General features: G+C 33.9%; 1 long non-coding RNA gene across 5 annotated transcripts in view; it reads left to right on the forward strand.

Annotated features, from left to right (window-relative positions):
• The window catches only part of LOC112678783 (uncharacterized), a 42,550-nt gene extending 23,594 nt beyond the window's left edge, over window positions 1-18,956 (forward strand). For 4 of the 5 annotated variants that reach the window (XR_003147845.3, XR_003147846.3, XR_003147847.3 and 1 more), the window contains 2 exons: window positions 9,430-9,706; window positions 17,626-18,956. This is a non-coding gene — a long non-coding RNA (uncharacterized LOC112678783). The remainder of the gene's footprint in view (window positions 1-9,429; window positions 9,707-17,625) is intronic. The other variant, XR_003147848.3, reaches the window with a different exon arrangement.
• Window positions 18,957-19,449: the final 493 nt, after the last annotated feature.

Below are 19,449 nucleotides of genomic sequence, written 5' to 3' on the forward strand. Positions count from 1 at the left end.
GTCTAAACTTAACTATGATATAAAGCAGGAGGGTTTTTAAGAGTTCAGGGGAGTGTATCATGGGCCATCTCTGTGGCCTATCCCAACTGGCTAATTGCTAATTGGCTTTACTTAAAAGAAAACTAAGCTATCTCATCCTTCCATACTAGGAACTAGCTTTAGAACTTGGAGCAAGGGGACTGCAGAAGGTAGGCTCCTACTCTCCCATGAAATTGGGAGGGAGAGGCATCTTCCTGGATGCTTACATTTCAAGGAGATGGCTTTAAGTCCTTGAGAAAGTCCTGTTCTACAAAACTGGCAAGTCTTTTTTGAGGATTTCTATCTCAAAAGGGCAAAACAAGATTTACAATGACAAGTTTTCTAAAGTAAATCTTATAGAAAAGGGAAGTCAGGGGCTGCTGAGTCAGAAAGAAACCTGTCTCAAGCGTGGTTTAGCTGGGGTGTGGGGAGGCTACAAAGGCTCTCTTGGTCAGTTATAATGTGGTTTTCCGTAGCAATGAAAACAGCTTGTTTCTTTAAGGTTAGTTGGAGAAAGAAAGTAAATCCATCTTCCTAGTATGGATTATAAATTTTTCTTCATTGTCTGGTTAGTAAACTCAGTGCACATGCTCACTCCTAAAGAGCAATAATGATGAACAGGAGAACGTCATATGGTGATTGTCCTAAGGACTCCTGAGTCAGTCATTAGAGATAGGTATTTTATTATTGGTTTACACTCACCTTGGAATTGGCAATAAAGAGACTACTTGAGTTAAATCTAAGTTCTATTGGAAAAAAAGAAAGGAGAAATGGATCCTGTGTAGGCAAGAGCCATTGTCACTGTGTCTTATTTTAAACATTTTCTTCATTTATGCATGTGTTTTATTTGGGAGAGGGATATAGGCAGTTCATTGTTGAATGGATGTAGAGTTTCATTTTTGCAAAATGAAAAAGTTTTAGAGATTGGTTGTACATACATTTTTAATACAAAAATTTTAAAAGATATATCCATAAAAATATTGGAGTAATTGAGGATAATTCAAATTACTCAGCCATTTTTTTATTATCCATTTTGTTTGTGAAATTTTGTTTTTAATTCTTAAGAATATATTTTGTTCTTAAGGATATTTTAATTTTAATTTTTGTTTCATGATAGTATGAATCAGTGCAAACACTGCTGCACTGAATATGATTTACTTTTCTCTGGAAATATTTATTATATTAGCCTGTTAAACACATCGGAGTTAATTAGCTTATCTTTAGTACAAAAGGCAGAAAAATAAATGCAGATATATAAGACATAAGGGTGATGCATTTTAAATCCACAAATCATTTAGAAAACTGTAAACTTCCTCCTTATACACATCTAAAACTACCATTATCTCCCTCAGAAGAATATATACAACTCTTAGCTGTACTGTAAGAAAGTGACTTGCTTTTGCTTCTGAAAATATAACATGGAAAAAGCTTTGATTGTATTAAGGAAGTAATTTTAAAACTTGGGAATGAATATAAAGAAAGATACATAAGACATTAAAATATCTTACGGATATATAATATTACAGGACAGACTTTCAGAAGTTAATGTCCCATGAGAAAGTTATTTTGGAACAAAATAAAGCATGCAACTTTCCTAATCATGATAAATCTTCTAAAATAAATGTGAAATACTTCTCCATTAAGATAAAATTTATGGGTTCTGTTTTATGAGTCATTAGTACATGAATACGTTACTTGAATTAGGAAGGACATATGCCAGCTTGTTACGAATTAATAAAATTGGATAATGGCTATAATTGTTTGCTTAAATTTTGGTTTTTATAGAATACAAACTTACTTATTAACTTTTAGATGTAAACTTTTTGAGTTTATTCCAAGATTATTCAGAATATTTAGGCATATGCAATATAACTCCACTCAAATAAGGGAAGCATAATTTTACCAATAAGAAGTTGGTTTTTGTCAATTTAATTGGATGGTTTATTTCACAAACTAAATATTTGGCTACAATGTTAAAAAGTGGAAGTAGACATATATTATGAAATCTCTGTAACTATCAAACTCAAACAAACATGTACTTTTGGATATCTGAAACTCAGGGGATAAGAGAGGCATTGGGAGGAGAGGAGAAAACTCAAAGCCACCTGGATAATCTATTCTAAATTCATTTGATAAAATGGTGAAGTTACCTCATTCTTAATCCTTCATATTTTTGTTTTCAGGAAAAATAACTACTGATATTGAGGAAGAGATTATATACCTGTAGTTATGAACAACTTTTTTTTTTTACAAATATAAAGTTTACATATAAAAAGTTCAGGCATAATTTTTTATTTAGTTTAAGATACTGTTATTAGCATTCAAGTTATAAATTTGTTTAGTTTGATCATTTTTAGAACTGAATTAATAGTGATTATTTGGGATCATTTGGCTTTTCTATGTGTAAAATGACTTCTAAATGGGGAATTTTGTCATCATTTCTTGTCATTAGCATATATTTTTAAAAGATTTATGTATTTATTTGAGAGAGCAGGAGGGAGGGGCAAAGGCACGGAGAGAGAGAGAGAATCTCAGGCATACACCCTGCTGAACACAGAGCCGAACACATGGGCTCCATATCAAGACCCTGAGATCATGATCTGAGCTGAAATCATCAGACACTTAACTGATTGTACCATCCAGTCGCCCTTGCCGTTAACATATTCTTATGTTTCACTTTAAATAAAACAGCAGCAATATAGTCTCATCGGACAAGAACTATGAAGAGAAATGATAGAAAAAACAAAAGTTATAGGGACGCCTGGGTGGTTCAGTGGTTGAGCGTCTGCCTTTGGCTCAAGGTGTGATCCTGGAATCTGGGATCGAGTCCCGCGTTGGGCTCCCTGCATGGAACCTCCTTCTCCCTCTGGCTGTATCTCTGCCTCTCTTTCTCTGTGTCTTTCATGAATAAATAAAGGAATCTTAAAAAAATAATAATAAGAGCAAAGCACGATACAAGTGTAAAAAAAGTTACATGACATTAATGTTTTCCATTTCTCTTTATATAAAAATTCTATGAGCTTTGTAGCCATTATTAAAAAAAGAAAAACTTCAAAAAAGCAACTGAAATGCTAACAATATTACTATTAATCCATCCAAATTTTTAGGAAAAGATAAGAATCCAGATATTTAAACCTAGCACTACAAATTGCCTTTACCCTGTGGACATTTGCTTATGCAGACCAAACAGCTAGGAAACAGAGATATGTTTTTGTCAGCATTAAAGGAAAAAAAGATAAGAGCCCAAAACCAGGTTTTGCACAAGATAAAGTCTGATACTCTTCCCCATCTTAAGCTGGGACCTGATTGGCTACAATTTCATGGCAAAAATTATTGGAATTATCAGGACCTTATCAATCAGTTTAGTGTTCGGCACCTGAATGGTCCAGTGACCTTCACATGTAAAAATTGGACTAAATATTTCCTGGAAATATAGTGCTTATGGGATTCCAGATGAAGCTAATGAACTTCTTTTCTGGGAAAAAGATCTGCTAACCCAGACCTCAAATTACCTCATAAATTAATTTTCCCAAAGTGTTCAAGTTATAGCCTGAAATAACTAGACACACAATAGAATACAATGAATTAAAATCAGTGAAAAACATAAAAAACCCCAAAGGCATAAAAATTTGAGATATTGAAATTATTAGACACAGGTTATGAAATAACCAAATAAATAACCAACTCTAAAAGACATGAGGAAAAATCTTGGAAATAATTACAGAGAATAAGAAACTATAAATGTAAAATACTGATTTGGAAAATAAACAGAAACTAAAAGTGGAAAACACAAAAATTAAAGTTGAAAACTATAGATTAAACACAACTGAATGAAGCTTATTATTCAGAATTATTGAAGAATACAGAGGAAAATATGGAAAACACAGCAAAGAAAATAAGAGACTTTGAGGATACTATGAAATTATAGTAATCTATTACTTATATCTTCTGTAATATATATTTACATTAGAATGAGAAAACTTTGATTTAAGAAAAAATCTAACCTGGAATGCTATACCCAATGAATATGTATTTCAAAATCACTTTCAAAATACACATTTCTTTCTTTTTTTTAAATACACGTTTTCAAAGAAGTATATAAACATATAATTCACCACCCAGAGAAGTACACTAAAGTAAATTATAAAGGATATATATTAGTGTAAAGCAAAGTGATCCAAAAATGGAAAATTTGAGGGATAAGAAAAAATGAAGAGCCAAAACAATGGGGTACATATTTGAGAAGGGGTGACAATGAGCATTAATTGCAACAAAAACCAAAACGAAAACCAAAAAAAAAAAAAAAAAAAAAAAAAACCCAAAACGAAAACCAAAAAAAAAAACCCAAAACAAATAAGAAAAAAACTCCAAACACAAGAAAATCTTTTGGATTATAAAATAGAGAATGAAAACCAATAGAGAAATGGGACATAGACTGACAGAGAATAAACTCTTTCAATAATTTAATTACTTTATCAAGTAAGAGAGCAAAAATTTTGATTCATGTTGGATTTGAAAAGTAGAGAATGCATGTTGAAATCCAGATGAACTAATACAAAAGACCTGATTTTCAAATCAAACTCCGACCCCTTCTCAGGCTTTATTGTTAATTTCAAGAATAGAGGTGATAAAGAGGCTATGCAGAGCAGGGAGAGAGGTATGGGCAGGAGGTAGCTACTCAAGTCTTTCCTTCTCTTAGGGGATATCCAGTCTCTGGTCCAGACTGGAAGTCACTTCTAAGTGAGGCACATAAGTTATCACCTCACACAGCTAAGAGTGTTCATTCATGTCTGTTTCATACTCCCAGCTTATCTGATATATTCTTAGAGAAATGTGCTTCATAAATTTATGGATTCTAAAAGGCTTACTAATATAAGTAATCCTTTAGCCTGAGATTGCTGTTTAAAACATTCCATAATGGGACACTTGGGTGTCTCAGCGGTTGAGCATCTGCCTTCTGCTCAAGTCATGATCCTGGAATCCTGGTATCGAGTCCCGCATTGGGCTCCTTGTAGGAAGTCTGCTTCTCACTCTGCCTTTGTCTCTGCCTCTCTCTCTCTCTCTCTCTCGTGTGTCTCTCTCTCTTGTGTCTCTCATTTTAAAGCATAAAATCTTTAAAAATAAATAAATAAAATATTCCATAAAGACTCGCCACCTAGAAAATATCATTGATCTATTTACATAGAATACCAGTAGTCATGTTGATCAGGAAATTAGGCCAGGTCACCTGACTTATTTTCTTTCCCTTGTGTATATCCTTCCTGTAATCTGGAAAGGAATGAATTAGAGGTTAGCTATGTAACTCCCTTCTTTCCACTATGGTAGCCAATGAAAGAAACAAAACTCTCATACTGGTACAAAAGACAAAGTGGAATGGTAACAAAATAATCATAGAATTCTACAGAAGGCAAAAACAGAAAAACAGAGGACAAATAGAAAGCACAAAAAAGATGATAGAATTAAATGTAAATCTTGCAGCCATCATATTATATATATGTTAATGTTCAAGTATGTTCAATTCAAAGATGATAATTATTTGATAAAAAATAAAATACAAAAATCCAATCACAAATTGTGATAAATCTGAAATGGAATATAAAAAGGTTTGATGTAACATTTACATTCAGATAGGCATGAAAATACCAACCAAAAGAAAGCAATTTTAAGTACATTTCTGATATTCAAAATATACTTTGTTGCAAAAAAGCATTATTAGATATAAAAATTACTTCAAAAAGCTGTTAAGATTTGATTTGCCAAGAAAGTGTGTATTTTGATATGTCTCAATAATGTTCTTAAATTATGTAAGGCAATTGAAAAAAAAACCATAATCGTAGTGGTTGATTTTATTTATTTACTTAGTTATTGTCATATATATCAAGTTAGGCATTCATTTACTCAGCAAATACTTGTTCAGTGTCTCCCTGTGTACCAAGAACCCTTTTTTCCAGCTTTATTGAGGTATAATTGACAAACGTAATTCTAATATTTTATGAAGTGTATAGTCTGATGATTTCATGTACATATACATTATGAAATGATTACCCCAATCAAGCTAACTAACATATTCATTATCTTACATAATTAACGTTTTATATATATATGGTAAAAACACTTAAGATTTACTCTCTTAGCAAATTTCAAATATATATTAACTATAGTCACCAGAACACATTAGGTCTCCAGAACACATTCTTTTTAAAACTTAAAAGTTTGTATCTTTTGGCTAATCTCCTCTTTTCTTCCAGTGGCCAGCCCTGTTACCACCTTTCTATAGTCTGTTTCTCTGAGTTCAACTATTTTTTTTTAAAGATTTCCCCATATAAGTGATGCCATACAGAATTTGCCTTTCTCTGATTTATTTCACTTACATAATGCCTTCCAGATTAATCCATGCTGTTGCATATGGCAAGATCTCCTTTTTATTGGCTGAATATTTGTTTGTCCATTGATCAACACATAGGTTGTTTCTGTGTCTTGGTTGTTGTGAATAATGCTGCAGTGAACATGGGGGTACAGTTTTCTTTTCAATATAGTGACTTAGTAGTAGTGACTTAGTAGTCCTTTAAAAAAATAGTAGTGGAATTCAGGATCATATGGTAATCAATTTTAATTGGTAGTCACTTTTTTTTTTGAGAAATCTCTATACAGTTTTCCACAGTGACTGTACCAATTTACATTCCCTTTCCCACCAACAGTACATAAGAGTTCCCTTTTCTCTATATCCTTACTGACATTAATTAGCTCTTGTCTTTTTTTTTTAATATATTTTTAAAAGATTTTATTTATTTAGTCATGAGAAACAGAGAGGAGAGAGAGACAGAGACATAGGCAGAGGGAGAAGCAGGCTCCATGCAGGGAGCCTGATGTGGGACTCGATCCCAGGTCTCCAGGATCACGCCCGGGGCTGAAGGCGGCGCTAAACCGCTGAGCCACCCGGGCTGCCCAGCTCTTGTCTTTTTGATGATGGCCATTCAAACAGGTGTGAGATGAGACTTCATTGTAGTTTTGGCGTGCACTTCCCAAAGATCAATGATGATGACATCTTTTCATATACCTGTAAGCCATTTGCATGTCTTTTTCAGAAGTTGTCTACTCAGTTCCTTTGCTCATTTTTTAATTGTGTTACTGAGGATTTTTTTTTGCCATTGAGTTGGAAGAATTTCTTACATGTTTTGGATATTGACTCCTTATGAGATAGGTGGTTTACAAATATTTTTCCCATTCTGTAGGTTGTCTTTTCGTTTTGTTGATGGTTTCCATAGTTGTGGGAAAGATAGTTTTGATGTAGTCAAACTGGTTTATTTTGGCTTCTTTCTATACTTTTCTTTTTTTGCCAGTGCTTTTGGTGTCAGATCCCAAAAATAATTCCAAAACGAATGTCAAGGAATTTACTCCCTATTTTCCCCGAAGATTTTTATGGTTTTTTATTTTATGTTTAAGCGTTTTATTAATTTAAGCTGATTTTTGCATGTAATGTAAGATAGAGGTTCAGTTTCATTAATTTGCATAAGGATATCCAGTTTTCCCAACATCACTTATTAGAGAGACTATCCATTCTTCATTGTGTATTCTTGGTGCCTTTGTTGAAAATTAGTTCATGTATTAGTGTGGGCTTATTTATGGGCCCTCTATTCTGTTCCATTGTTCTATATGTCTGTTTTTATGCCAATACCATAATATTTTAATTACTATAGCATTGTAGTATAGTTTGAAATAGGAAGTGTGATGCCTCTAGTTTTGCTTTTCTTGTTCAGGATTGTTTCAGCTCTTTGGGGTCATATATAGTTCCACAGGAATTTTAGGTCTGTTTTACCTCTTTTTAAACTCCTTTCTATTAGTAATTAGTGAAACAGGCCAAAATATTTACCTAGTATGTAGAGTATCTAAGAAACATTTTAATAGTTTTACCCTAGTGGCATATATAAAATATTTCACCGAACAACTATAAAATATACTACATTATTTTGAGCATATATAACATAATTACAAATATTATTCATGTGCTAGTCCATAAATCATGTCTCAATAAATTTCAAATGATTCAAATCATACAGAGTGTACTCTTTGACAATGGTATCTTAGCCTAGCTATCAGTTATAAGAGATAATTTAAAGTCCTCATGTATGTGGGGATTAAAACATGTAACTCTGTATGACAAACTTAAAAGCTAAATGCTAACCTCTAAAAGCTCCTGGTTTGGAGTTGATAGGGATAGGTGAAGGGTAGAAAAATAAATATATAAAAGTCAGTTATATATAAAAGGAAAAAAATGAGAGCCAAAGAGCACCAACTGATTTTCTTTTTTTTTTTTTTTTTTTTACCAACTGATTTTCTATTCATAAATTTATTTCTCACAAGACTATGAAGTGAGTATAAAGGCAGAGTAAGGCATCTGTAAGCATGAAAAGGTTTATAGAATTGATCTCCAGTGCACACTTTATTGCTAGGATACTGAAGAATGTACTTCATAAAAAGAAGTGAGTAAACCAGTTGAGGTAAAAAGCAAAGATACAAGAAACAGTGCAACTGACTGAAGAGAGTAGCAACAAGGAATTTCAGGATGGGCTGTAAACCTACAGATAAAGATAGATTGGAGGTGGAAGATTCTAGGAGGAGAAGTCCAGGAAAACAAACAGACAAACACAGAAAGCTTATTAATTAATTAATTAATTAATTAATTAATTAAAATTTAGAAAAGAACTTTATGATGCCAGATTAATAGTTATCAACCATGATTGTCTATCACATTACCATGCCTAGGGAGCAATAAAATGATAACAATGACTGGGTACCACTAAAAAGTTTTTGATTTAATGAGCCTGGGTAAGGTAAGTGGGATGTGTGTGGTAGATTTTTGGGGGAAGGGAAGGGTACCTCATAGGCAGAAGGCTGAGTTCATCACACTCCTCACTTTATGGCCATTATTGTCATTGGTCTTTGCAAGATTCCACTCCTAATTTTCTTATTTCCTTTAATCCCTATGCCACACTTCATTTCTTCTTCCCATAAGAAACCATTTTGATATATTTTTTATGTATTGTTTATATCTGTAATAACTGTGCAAATGGGTATTATTTTGAATGCATATATTTAAGTAATATAAGTACTAATGATTGATCCATCTCATTCTAATTTCTTTTTTTTTCCTTTCTGTTGAACACTATGTTATAAGCTCACTCCATGTTCTTTGTATTTATTTAATTATTTCTGTGGGATACACAATTTACATGAAACAACAGTGGATTATTGCCTCTCATGATTCTAGAGCAATTATTCTGCTGGTTGGGCAGAATTACATTTACATTTGTTATGTAAGGTCTTTAAGGGTTAGGGTGGCATGGCCTCTCTCACTCCTTGGGGTGTTTTACCTTGGCTTCTTTTTTTCGTGTTGTCTCATGGTTCCTACAGAGTAAAAGCAGAAACCTCCATTGAGGTCCTTTGAGACTGAATCTAGGAAGTAGAACAATATCCTTTCATTCTCATTTCATTGGTCAAAACAAGTCAAATTACAGCCCAGATTCAGGAGGAAGAGGAAAAGGCTGTTCCTGGAATGAACAACAATAGCAAAGTTACATTGTAAAGGGCATGGACGAAGAGAGGCATGCTTCATTGGAGCTCTCAATTGTAACTGTCAGCCATAGAAGTAAAAGAAAAAGACTCTCCAAAAATCATAAATGAAGGAAAGGTAAGAAAATGAAAAAAAAATATATATATAGAGAGAGACCATTACTTGGCTCTGAATAATATTTTCATGACCATTATAATAATGTAAATATTATGTCAGTTTGAGTACAGAATGTGGTAATTTTGAGAAGGCTAAATGGTCATCCAGCATCACAAAATATTAGCAAATAATTTGTTAGATGAATAAATTAAGGGAAAGTAGTAAAATTCAGAGTAAATACTTGAAGAAATAACTTGAAGAATTGAAAGTTGTTGCCAGTAGGGAGTGGTTTGTGGACTGGAAAAAACGGGACTTCCTGCTTTTCAAATGGACCTTTTGTCAGCATTGTAATGTGTGTACAAGAGTTATTATGATTGAATTTTAAGGAAAATAAAAACAAAATGAAACCCAGATGCTTAAACAAATAAAAATAATTAAGTTGATGATTTTTTCTTAGAATATCTCTTGATTAGCATCCCTACAACAAATTCTTCCAACAACTAACTAGCAAATATAAGACACCGAATAAGGCAAAATCTCTCACACACTGTCAACGGGGATTTGAAATCAGCATGTTTATTTTGACATGCCTATATTAATAGACTCTAGGAAGAAGTTTTCCTAAGGATGAGGAGAATTGTCTTTTTAAAAAGGCACAGACTATGTTTCATCACCCAAATAAGTCTTCAGAAATTTGAGTGGACTCAGAAATTCAACCTGAAAACCAAGCAGACGTACCCTCTGACATGATAGCCATGGACCATTCCAGAACAGCCTGAATAGGAGTCTTTGAACTAACAACATCTGAACCCATCCCTAGATTGCAACAACAAATGTTTGGAAGGAAATCTTTGTGACTGTGGGTTAAGTGTGGGCTGGGGGAACTGAGGCTCATCACTGGTGCATTACATTTTGCAAGAGTCCTAGCAATCAGAGTGCTTTAGGCAGGTCAAAACCAGAAAGAAGCCTGGTAACAATTCAAAAGCTTTTGCATTTTTGTATTATGTTTTGCATTTAGTTTGTATACAATTCTGTACTATAGTTTTGTTTTTTTATGAGCCCCTTCTCTTTTAAGAGCCTAGCACACGGGAAAAGAATATCCTATTTCAATTCAGAAAAACAGCAGTAAAAGAAAGCCTGTTTGACATAGGGGTTTGAAATGGAAGCTATGCAGATGAACAGGCTTGCAAGCTGTAAAATGAAGGTATAATTTGAGTAGAAACTATTTTTGCGTACTATTTTTATTACATTTATGGAAAATACACATAGGAAAATGAATATAAAAAGATGCTGTATCATGTTTAGGATGACTGTATCAAGGCTGTAGGATTCTGGATTTCTTTCTTTTTACCTCTAAATATTTGTATTCTCTGTAGTAACCACAAACTACTTTTAGGATGGAAAACAGCTATATTAATTTTTAAAAAGACTTAATAGGACAGTGACCTTTCTATTGGAAAACCAGGAAAAGAAGCATTACAAAAAATTCTGGATGCAATCAACTTAGCAGAAAGATTGTATTCAATAGTAAAAATAACAAAAGAAAAGTCAATTGCTGCACAGGGTGGGCAGCTGTCAGTTGGTTCTTCTGTTAGTGCTCTCCTCTTTAAATGTTCCTGGCATTTTTGATCACCATGATTACAACTTTGTCCATGCTTTTTCTTGATTCTGGTTTTCTCTCTCCTTCTGAGATGGTTAGTAAATTTGTAGTATTCTTATATGCCGTTTACTTCCTGGTAGCACTCTGACAATGGAAACAAAATCTTGAAGGCTGGTAAGTTGACCTCATTAGATGGTATGATGTTATTTATTTAAGAGAACTTAAACCTCACGCTTAAATGAAGTACACCTGAATAGCTAAATATAGTGTGACATAGTAAAAATACTTAAGTGTAATAAAATCTATTTGCTATTCTTTCACCCCTCCTTCCCATTAAAGCTGCAGTCTGTTTCCCTGTTTGTTGACCTTGGGCTTGGCCACTTGAACTATGCTTGTATGATTAGGCTTGTTCTTATGTCACAGCCATTACCATAACAGGAATTCAGCAAGGTTATCTAACTGGTCCAAAGAAGATAAGAGACATGTGGAACTGAGTTGTCCCCAGATGAGCCCTGCTCCAATCGGTCAACCACCCAGGCATGGGAACAATAATAAATTATTGTTATTTGAAGCTGCTGTGTTTAGAGATGCATTGTTATACTGTTATAGAAATTGTTGCTGTTAAGTGGAGTGCTATAATTATATATATATTTAGAATTGTGAAGTGGTAGATGAGCAACCTGTTAAAAGATATAAGAATATTGTAATAGGAAGCTTTAAAATTTGCAAGCCATGTTATGAGTTATATAGTAGTACAGTAACTAGCTATTACAGCCTGTCTAAAACTGAGAGATTTCTTGGAATGTGGGACATTCATTGCTAAAACCGGGAAAGTTATGGACAAATCAGGATGAATTGATGACCATATGAAATGTTGAAATATTTGGTAGGGTTGTTGCCTGCAGTAACATATAATATAGTACATGAACTTAAGAACTTGTCCACTTGAGTAAGATGGCAGCCAGGTGGACATCAAAATCATGATAGCTGCATGTAATACAATTCTGCAACATGTAGGCTCAGGAAAGAATTGATCAGTTTGCAAGCAGAATTATTGGCTTGGAAACTAGAACTTTTTCTTATCTCTATACACTTCTACTAGCAAAATTTCAAAACAAGAGTGCAGACATTATGCTCAGGGTAAAACCAAGTTAAGGATATACTTCCAACACCCTTTGGTTAAATTCTCTAGAAATGGGGCATCTAGGTGGTTCAGTTGGTTGAGCGACCAACTCTTGGTTTCAGCTCAGGTCACGATCTCCTGGTTGTAGGATTGAGCCCCGTATTGAACTATGTTCAGTGCAGAATCTGCTTCAGATTCTCTCTCTCCCTCTCTCTCTCTCTCTGCCTCTCAAATAATTAAATACAACCTTTAAAAATAATTCTCTAGAAATGATAAGGTAGTTTCTAGTAGACACTTTCAGGTAGGCGGTAGGTCTTCTAGGAAATGTGTGGGCCAGATATGCCCCAAAACCGAATTATTAAGTCTGGAGGGAAAGATGTTTACCTCCAAGAATGGTGGAATCAGATACATAGAATGCCCACAAGCTATTTGGAAGAGATAACTTACAAAAGTGCCATAAATCTGAACTAAAAGGTACTAATCCTGTTTTAAATAGTAAATAAGACAAAAATAAAGCAAAAATATTTTGGGGCTCCCAACTTTCTGCATGCAGAAAGCAGTCAGGGAAAGGGGAAGCTGTTTCATTACTAAAAAAATTCATTTTATAATGCTGTCTTCAGATATGATGGAGGAAGATAAAAAACATGCGGAGCAGCCCTTGATCCAATGAGCTTTGGCCAGGAGCAGGGCTCCCCTTTGCCTATTCACAGAGCCATGAAAATAAATGCTCATTCTAAGCCACTTAGAATTGGGATGTTTTGTTACAATCAGCAATAGCTGGCTGATACAAAGCCTCTGTGTATGTTCACAAACCAATGTGAGGCTCCATCCCTACTATAAAGGTAATTTAAAATTGGTAAAATAGGGATCCGGGTGGCGCAGCGGTTTGGCGCCTGCCTTTGGCCCAGGGTGCGATCCTGGAGACCCGGGATCGAATCCCACATCGGGCTCCCGGTGCATGGAGCCTGCTTCTCCCTCTGCCTATGTCTCTGCCTCTCTCTCTCTCTCTCTCTCTCTCTCTCTCTGTGACTATCATAAATAAATAAAAATTAAAAAAAAATAAAATTGGTAAAATAAACAAATGCTTGCCTTCAAGAACTGCATTTCTTCTTCTAATTGCAAAATGAATATTTAATAATTCATTGACTTGGTATATGGCCTAGGGTTGCCAGGATTTTGGAATGTGGGAGAGATATACTCTGTATCTGAGTATTATTGGAATATCTGGGCAATGTGGTCCGTTCCTTGCATGATCTGTACTAAAAAGTAAAGAGGGAATTGGAAGTAGTAAAGCATGTGTGATGTAAATCAAAATATTCTGCTGAAGCCAATCACATGGGAAATAGCTTACAATCTTGATATGATATTTCATTATGTTTTTACAGTAGAAAGAATGCCTCAATAAGACTTAAACCTCCTAATATTATGAAAAATGTCAATGTTACAAATAGACTCGAAGTAATTATGAGTTATAGAGAAATTAAAGTTTACAAAGTAAAAAGCAAAATAAATACATAATTAGATGATTGAGCAAAATGATTTTGCTGTTTTGGAAAATGAGTTATGCATATGAGTCTTCATTGATAAAAATACTAATTATTATTTTATCATTTTAATTAATGTTTGTGGTTTATTTGATTCTAGTTACTTTAAAATAATACTTGCTATTTTATATTCCTAGAAACTGCATCTCTGCAGTTTTCAAAGCGGAATGATTTTATAGCAGAATTAAGGATAAGAGATAACCTTAGTTTATATGCATAAAAGGACTGGATAGGGTTAATTTTTCTCTTTAGCAAGAAAGAATTTTCCACTATGCTACTATTATAATACACATTGGGTAGTCAGTCAAAACCATTTGTTGAGTACTTACTTGGGGCAAAGTGCTGGGGGACTATATAAATGTTTCCTTATCTTTTTAAATGCCACTTAAATAAAGAAGCAGAGAGAAAAAGTAAAAATTAAAACCCCAAATATTAGAAATGTGTAGTAGATATATAAATTTCATTTGTAAAAATTTACTAAAAGATCTAAAGAGTAATTGGAGTGTTTAGAATTCAAGGAAATTTCCTGAGGTTCTCAGAAAATAACTTGGATTTATAAAAGTAAATGCATTGCTGATTAATGCTCTTCACTCTTTTCTTAGATGCCTAACATACAATCACCTCCATTCCCAGGAAGTAAATTTTAACTTCAGTCTCTAAAAACAGAACTCAGTGCTAACTGTATAATTATGTGATTCAATCAGGAAATAACCTTCTTACCACCTTTCTTATCAATTCACTTCTGTTTTGCAATCTGGGAAGCCATCAACCTTCCTACGAGGGCAGCTCTGTCTCAGCATAATGAGAAGTTGCCCCTGAGAAACGAGACCTGGGCTACACTGATCTAGAGCTATTGTCTGGAGAAACTGACATCGTTGCCACTCATGTATCTGTTCATTGCACAAACCTTCACTTAGGCAACAAAGAACCTAAAAATAGCCAAACATCCACAAAAATGCTGTTCCGACTTCATACTCTGTTAGTCATCGAGTAAAATGATCTTGTTATCACCCTATTAAAAATAAAAAGGGAAACATTGTTTAGATTTAACATTCCCAAGCTCCACTTTGCCTCCTCTTCTCTCACCTCCTACTTATTCTTCCTCTGTTTTTTTTTTTTTTTTTTCTCTCAGGAAATGGCATCACAATCTACCCCACTGCCTAAGCTGAGCACTTCACAGTTATCTTTGCCCTTCTGTCAGAGATCCAGGTTCAGATAACTTCCGAAATATCTTTCTCTCTATTTTTAACTTTTATTCCCACTGTGCCTGGCACATGATATACAATCAATAAATGAGAATCACTAGTATATATTTTTCAGCAAGGCCCTTTGCTGCAGTCCACTGTCCTAATCTCATCTGTAGCTCTATCTTCTCATGCTCACTGCACTCTACAGTGTTTCCTAGACACTCACATTCAAATAGTGACTTTGCACAAGCTAGGAGCGCTGTTTGGGCTGTCTTCCCCTATTTTTTCTACCAGGTGAACTGCTACTCAATATCAAATTCCCAGTCTACATAAATTTCCCTAGTATTTAACAACTCCCTGATTATGTTCCTATCAAGTTTTCTATCCACTTTTTTAAAAAAGATTTTATTTATTCATGATAGACACACACACACACACACAAAGAGAGAGAGAGAGAAAGAGAGAGAGAGAGAGAGAGAGAGAGAGAGAGAGGAAGAGAGGAAGAGATACAGGCAGAGGGAGAAGCAAGCCCCATGCAGGGCGCCTGACGTAGGACTCTCTCCCGGAACCCCAGGATCACGCCCTGGACTGGAGGTGGTGCTAAACCGCTGGGCCACCCGGGCTGCCTTCTATCCACTTTTAACACATCACTTTCACCTTGCATTTTAGATATTTGTCCTTGTTTCCTATGGTGGCATCCTGAGAGTAGGAGTCTTGTCTTATTTATTTTTGAATTTCCAGAGAATGGCAGAGTGCTTGAAATATTGAAGGTGCTCAATAGGTTGTTTGTATTATTCTGTCCTCTAACAAACATTATGAAAATCTTATGATTTCTGAAAGACTTTAATGTAATAATGGTCACTGTGCTTTGCCAGGTGCAGAAGTAGTCATCATTTGGAACCACAGATGATGGAAATATTTATTAGGCTACTGTGAGTCCTATAGATGCAGATGAGTCTGCCAGATTCAGCAAAAATACAGGACCTTCAGTTAAATGAAGGTTAGAGGGAATAAATAACTTTTAGCATAAGTCAACTTCAACTATTGCATGGGACATACTTATACTGAAAATTTATTTACTTATTATCTGTCAGACCTTCAAATTTAACTGGGCATCCTTTTTTTTATTAGGCATGTATAAACCCTGGTTTGCCCTTAGGAGGACTGGTTTATATTTATTGTCTTTGTGTTACTTTCCCACTTTTGATGGTTCCCGCTTTGACCCTCAAATATGACCAGATTTGGACATGAATTATGTGATCATGGCAAATATCAATAGTAGCTCAAATCATTATTTAACAAAGATGACAAGTATAATATCATGATTAGTTCTAGCAATACATTGTTAAAATTACTACAAACCCAAACGTACAACTTCAGCAGCAGAGGAGGCCAATTGGAAGTGTGACTTTTCTGGACAGTATGAAAAATGGTGGATGGATTTGGAGACACTCATTCAGCTGAGATTTGAGAAACAGACTTGGTAACTACTGTCACATATAATGTTGGACAGGGTGTACATGTACTGGATATCACTTTAGGGAGGAGATAGTAGCAAATTTAGAAGGACCCTTGGGGCCTTAACTCTGCCTGGCCTCTACTACCTCTCTAGTTTCCTCTTGCAACTTTTTCCTTCTTGTACAATTTGCTTCACATACTTTGTCCCTTTTTCGGCTTCTTGAATGCAGCTGTCTGCCTCGGAACCTACACATCTAGTCTTCCTCACACTGATCTCTGAAGTGAAACAGGCTTTCCTCTCCTCCTCTCCTCTTGGTACCCTCCACTCCTGTCCCCCAACCTCCATTTAAATCCCCTCTTCTTAGTTCAGCAATAGGACTTTTTAAAGCCTGTTTCTGTGTGAGTGTGAGCCCCTGAAGGACATCAGATTTCCCAACTGAACATTAACAGTAACTTTTTTCTTCCCTTTTCTACATTCATCTCAATTTATAATAATATATCTGTGCCATTATTTGGTTATTCTGTGTCCTTTCTATTGGACTATTAGTTCTGTGATTTCAATGTATTTGACATTATCTGACATGAAATAAATACTTGTAGCAAGTATGTGTGACTATAGGGAAACAGTTTAATAGAAGTAAAATTTAATAAATACTCCAGCTGTCCAGATGCAAAATGAGCTGCCTTTAAATTACTGAGCTTGTGATCACTTGACATTTTTAACCAAAGGATGAATGACCATCTGTCAGTGATAAGGATGTTCCAGGACGGTTTATACCAAAAATGGAGTGGGGAAGTTGATGGCCTCTGAAGTCTTTTCTGACCTTTATAGTCTGTGACTAACAAATGAACTTTACAGTACAACTTGCTTATAAATTAGAACTGCCAGTATTTTATAAATAATCTTAATTATTCTGAAATACTAATAGAATGAGACCCACTGATGATTGAACATTAAATTTCTGATCAATATTGATTAAAACAATGAGAATGAGAGATGACTTTCCTGGTTTTTTGTTCTTTTCCAGATGAGGATTTGAAGACATACATTGATTCAAGGAGGTGTCAATTTGAAGTTTGGGATAGATTGAGATTTAGGACTCAAGATTCAGGAATTCTCCTTTGCATGTTGGATAGTGAGTTTCTGAATTTTTTAAAACATAAGAAAATAAGCATACTATTTGGCATACTGAATAATTAGCATTGAAATGACATAAAAGCATTTTCAATTTCTCAATGAAATTACAAACAAATTCAGAAAATGCTGCAGTTTTCATTCACTTTGCTTTCTGATATCACAAATTACATACAATGCCAAATATTATAATGTCTAATTCCTTCCCATAAAATTAGTACTTCAAAACATACAACTGTTTGCTCTAAGTACTTATCATCTTATTAAAAAAACCTTTATAAAATTAGATATTTGTAATGTATCAGGTGCCATCATAAAAATACTATTTCACTTACTCAAAGCAATGTTTTCAGTAATAAGTAATGTTAATTAAAATTTGAATTATGTGTTATGAAATGCATTCACCATTATCTGTATGCATGATGTTTCTTTTCTTTTTATTTTACTTAATTCTTTTATAATGCTTACCTAATCATACACACTATTTATTTATTTATTTATTTATTTATTTATTTATTTATTTATTTATGACTTTATTTTTAAGTAATCTCTCTACCCAGTGTGGACCTTGACCTTAGAATCAAGAATCATGTGCTCTACCAACTGAGCCAGCCCCAGTACCCCTGGCATATGCTTTTTAAATATTAGAGCGTTAAGCCCTGAGAAGAACCCTCCAATAGAACCACTTTTAATTTTTAAATTCACAAAAGAGGAAACTAAGATGAATAGGTATTTAAGATAGATAAATAGATGTTTAGTGAATTGTCTAAGGCCCTAGGTTGTTAAGTAGTGAAACTAAGATTTGAACCAAGGCAATCCGGTTGTAGATTGATACTCTTAGTCATTATGTGATAGCAACTAAAATATTAACAGTGCAGTACAATTAAAAATAAGATTAAAATATCTTGCCACATTCCTTCCTCATATCTTTTACCACTTCTTAGAGTTAAACATACTTAATCTTTAGTGTTCATAACTATTTCTTGTAGGAATCACCATAACTTTAAACACCTTTAAATACCTTTATTTACTAATTTTTTAAATGTGTAAATTTGAACATACTACTTCTAATTCTTTTTCAACTTCCATCCTCATATTTTTGTTAGTTGTGTTTTGGTTAATGTAGTTCCTGACAAATTATGCTTATGTAATCATTATTTAATGTAGAACCAAACACTATGAAAGACATATAATCCAATGCCATTAAAATTTGGGATTACTTTACCTTCTGTCCTTATAATTGTTCAGAATTATGCTACACTTTTCTTTGCCTAAATGAAGACCATGCTTTTATCATATAACTTTAGTTGGTATGATAAGATCCATAGACTCTCTGTATTTTTTATTTGCTTTATTGAAGAGATATTACAATGTCCTCCTGATTCTTTGGTCATATATGTCAAATATCTGTCAGATTCCATTTTATGCATAATCATTGCAACAGTGTTTATAATATGGATATTTCCTATGATAATATCAGTATGTTTTTATGTATATATACCTAAATGAATCACTCATTATACTTAATGATTTTTATAGATAAGATAATAATTATTTGTGTAATAGGAAAATTACATAATGTCATTATATATGCAGTAAATTTATGAATTATTCCAGCTTGAAATTTATTAATATTACATAGGATGTATTTTTAGTTATTTAGTTAATAGAGCCATTTATATTCCTAGATAATCCTCTCGTCCCCAGGGAATATAAT

The sequence above is a fragment of the Canis lupus genome, chromosome 22 (genome assembly GCF_003254725.2).
Source record: "Canis lupus dingo isolate Sandy chromosome 22, ASM325472v2, whole genome shotgun sequence".
Taxonomy (NCBI): Eukaryota; Metazoa; Chordata; class Mammalia; order Carnivora; family Canidae; genus Canis; species Canis lupus.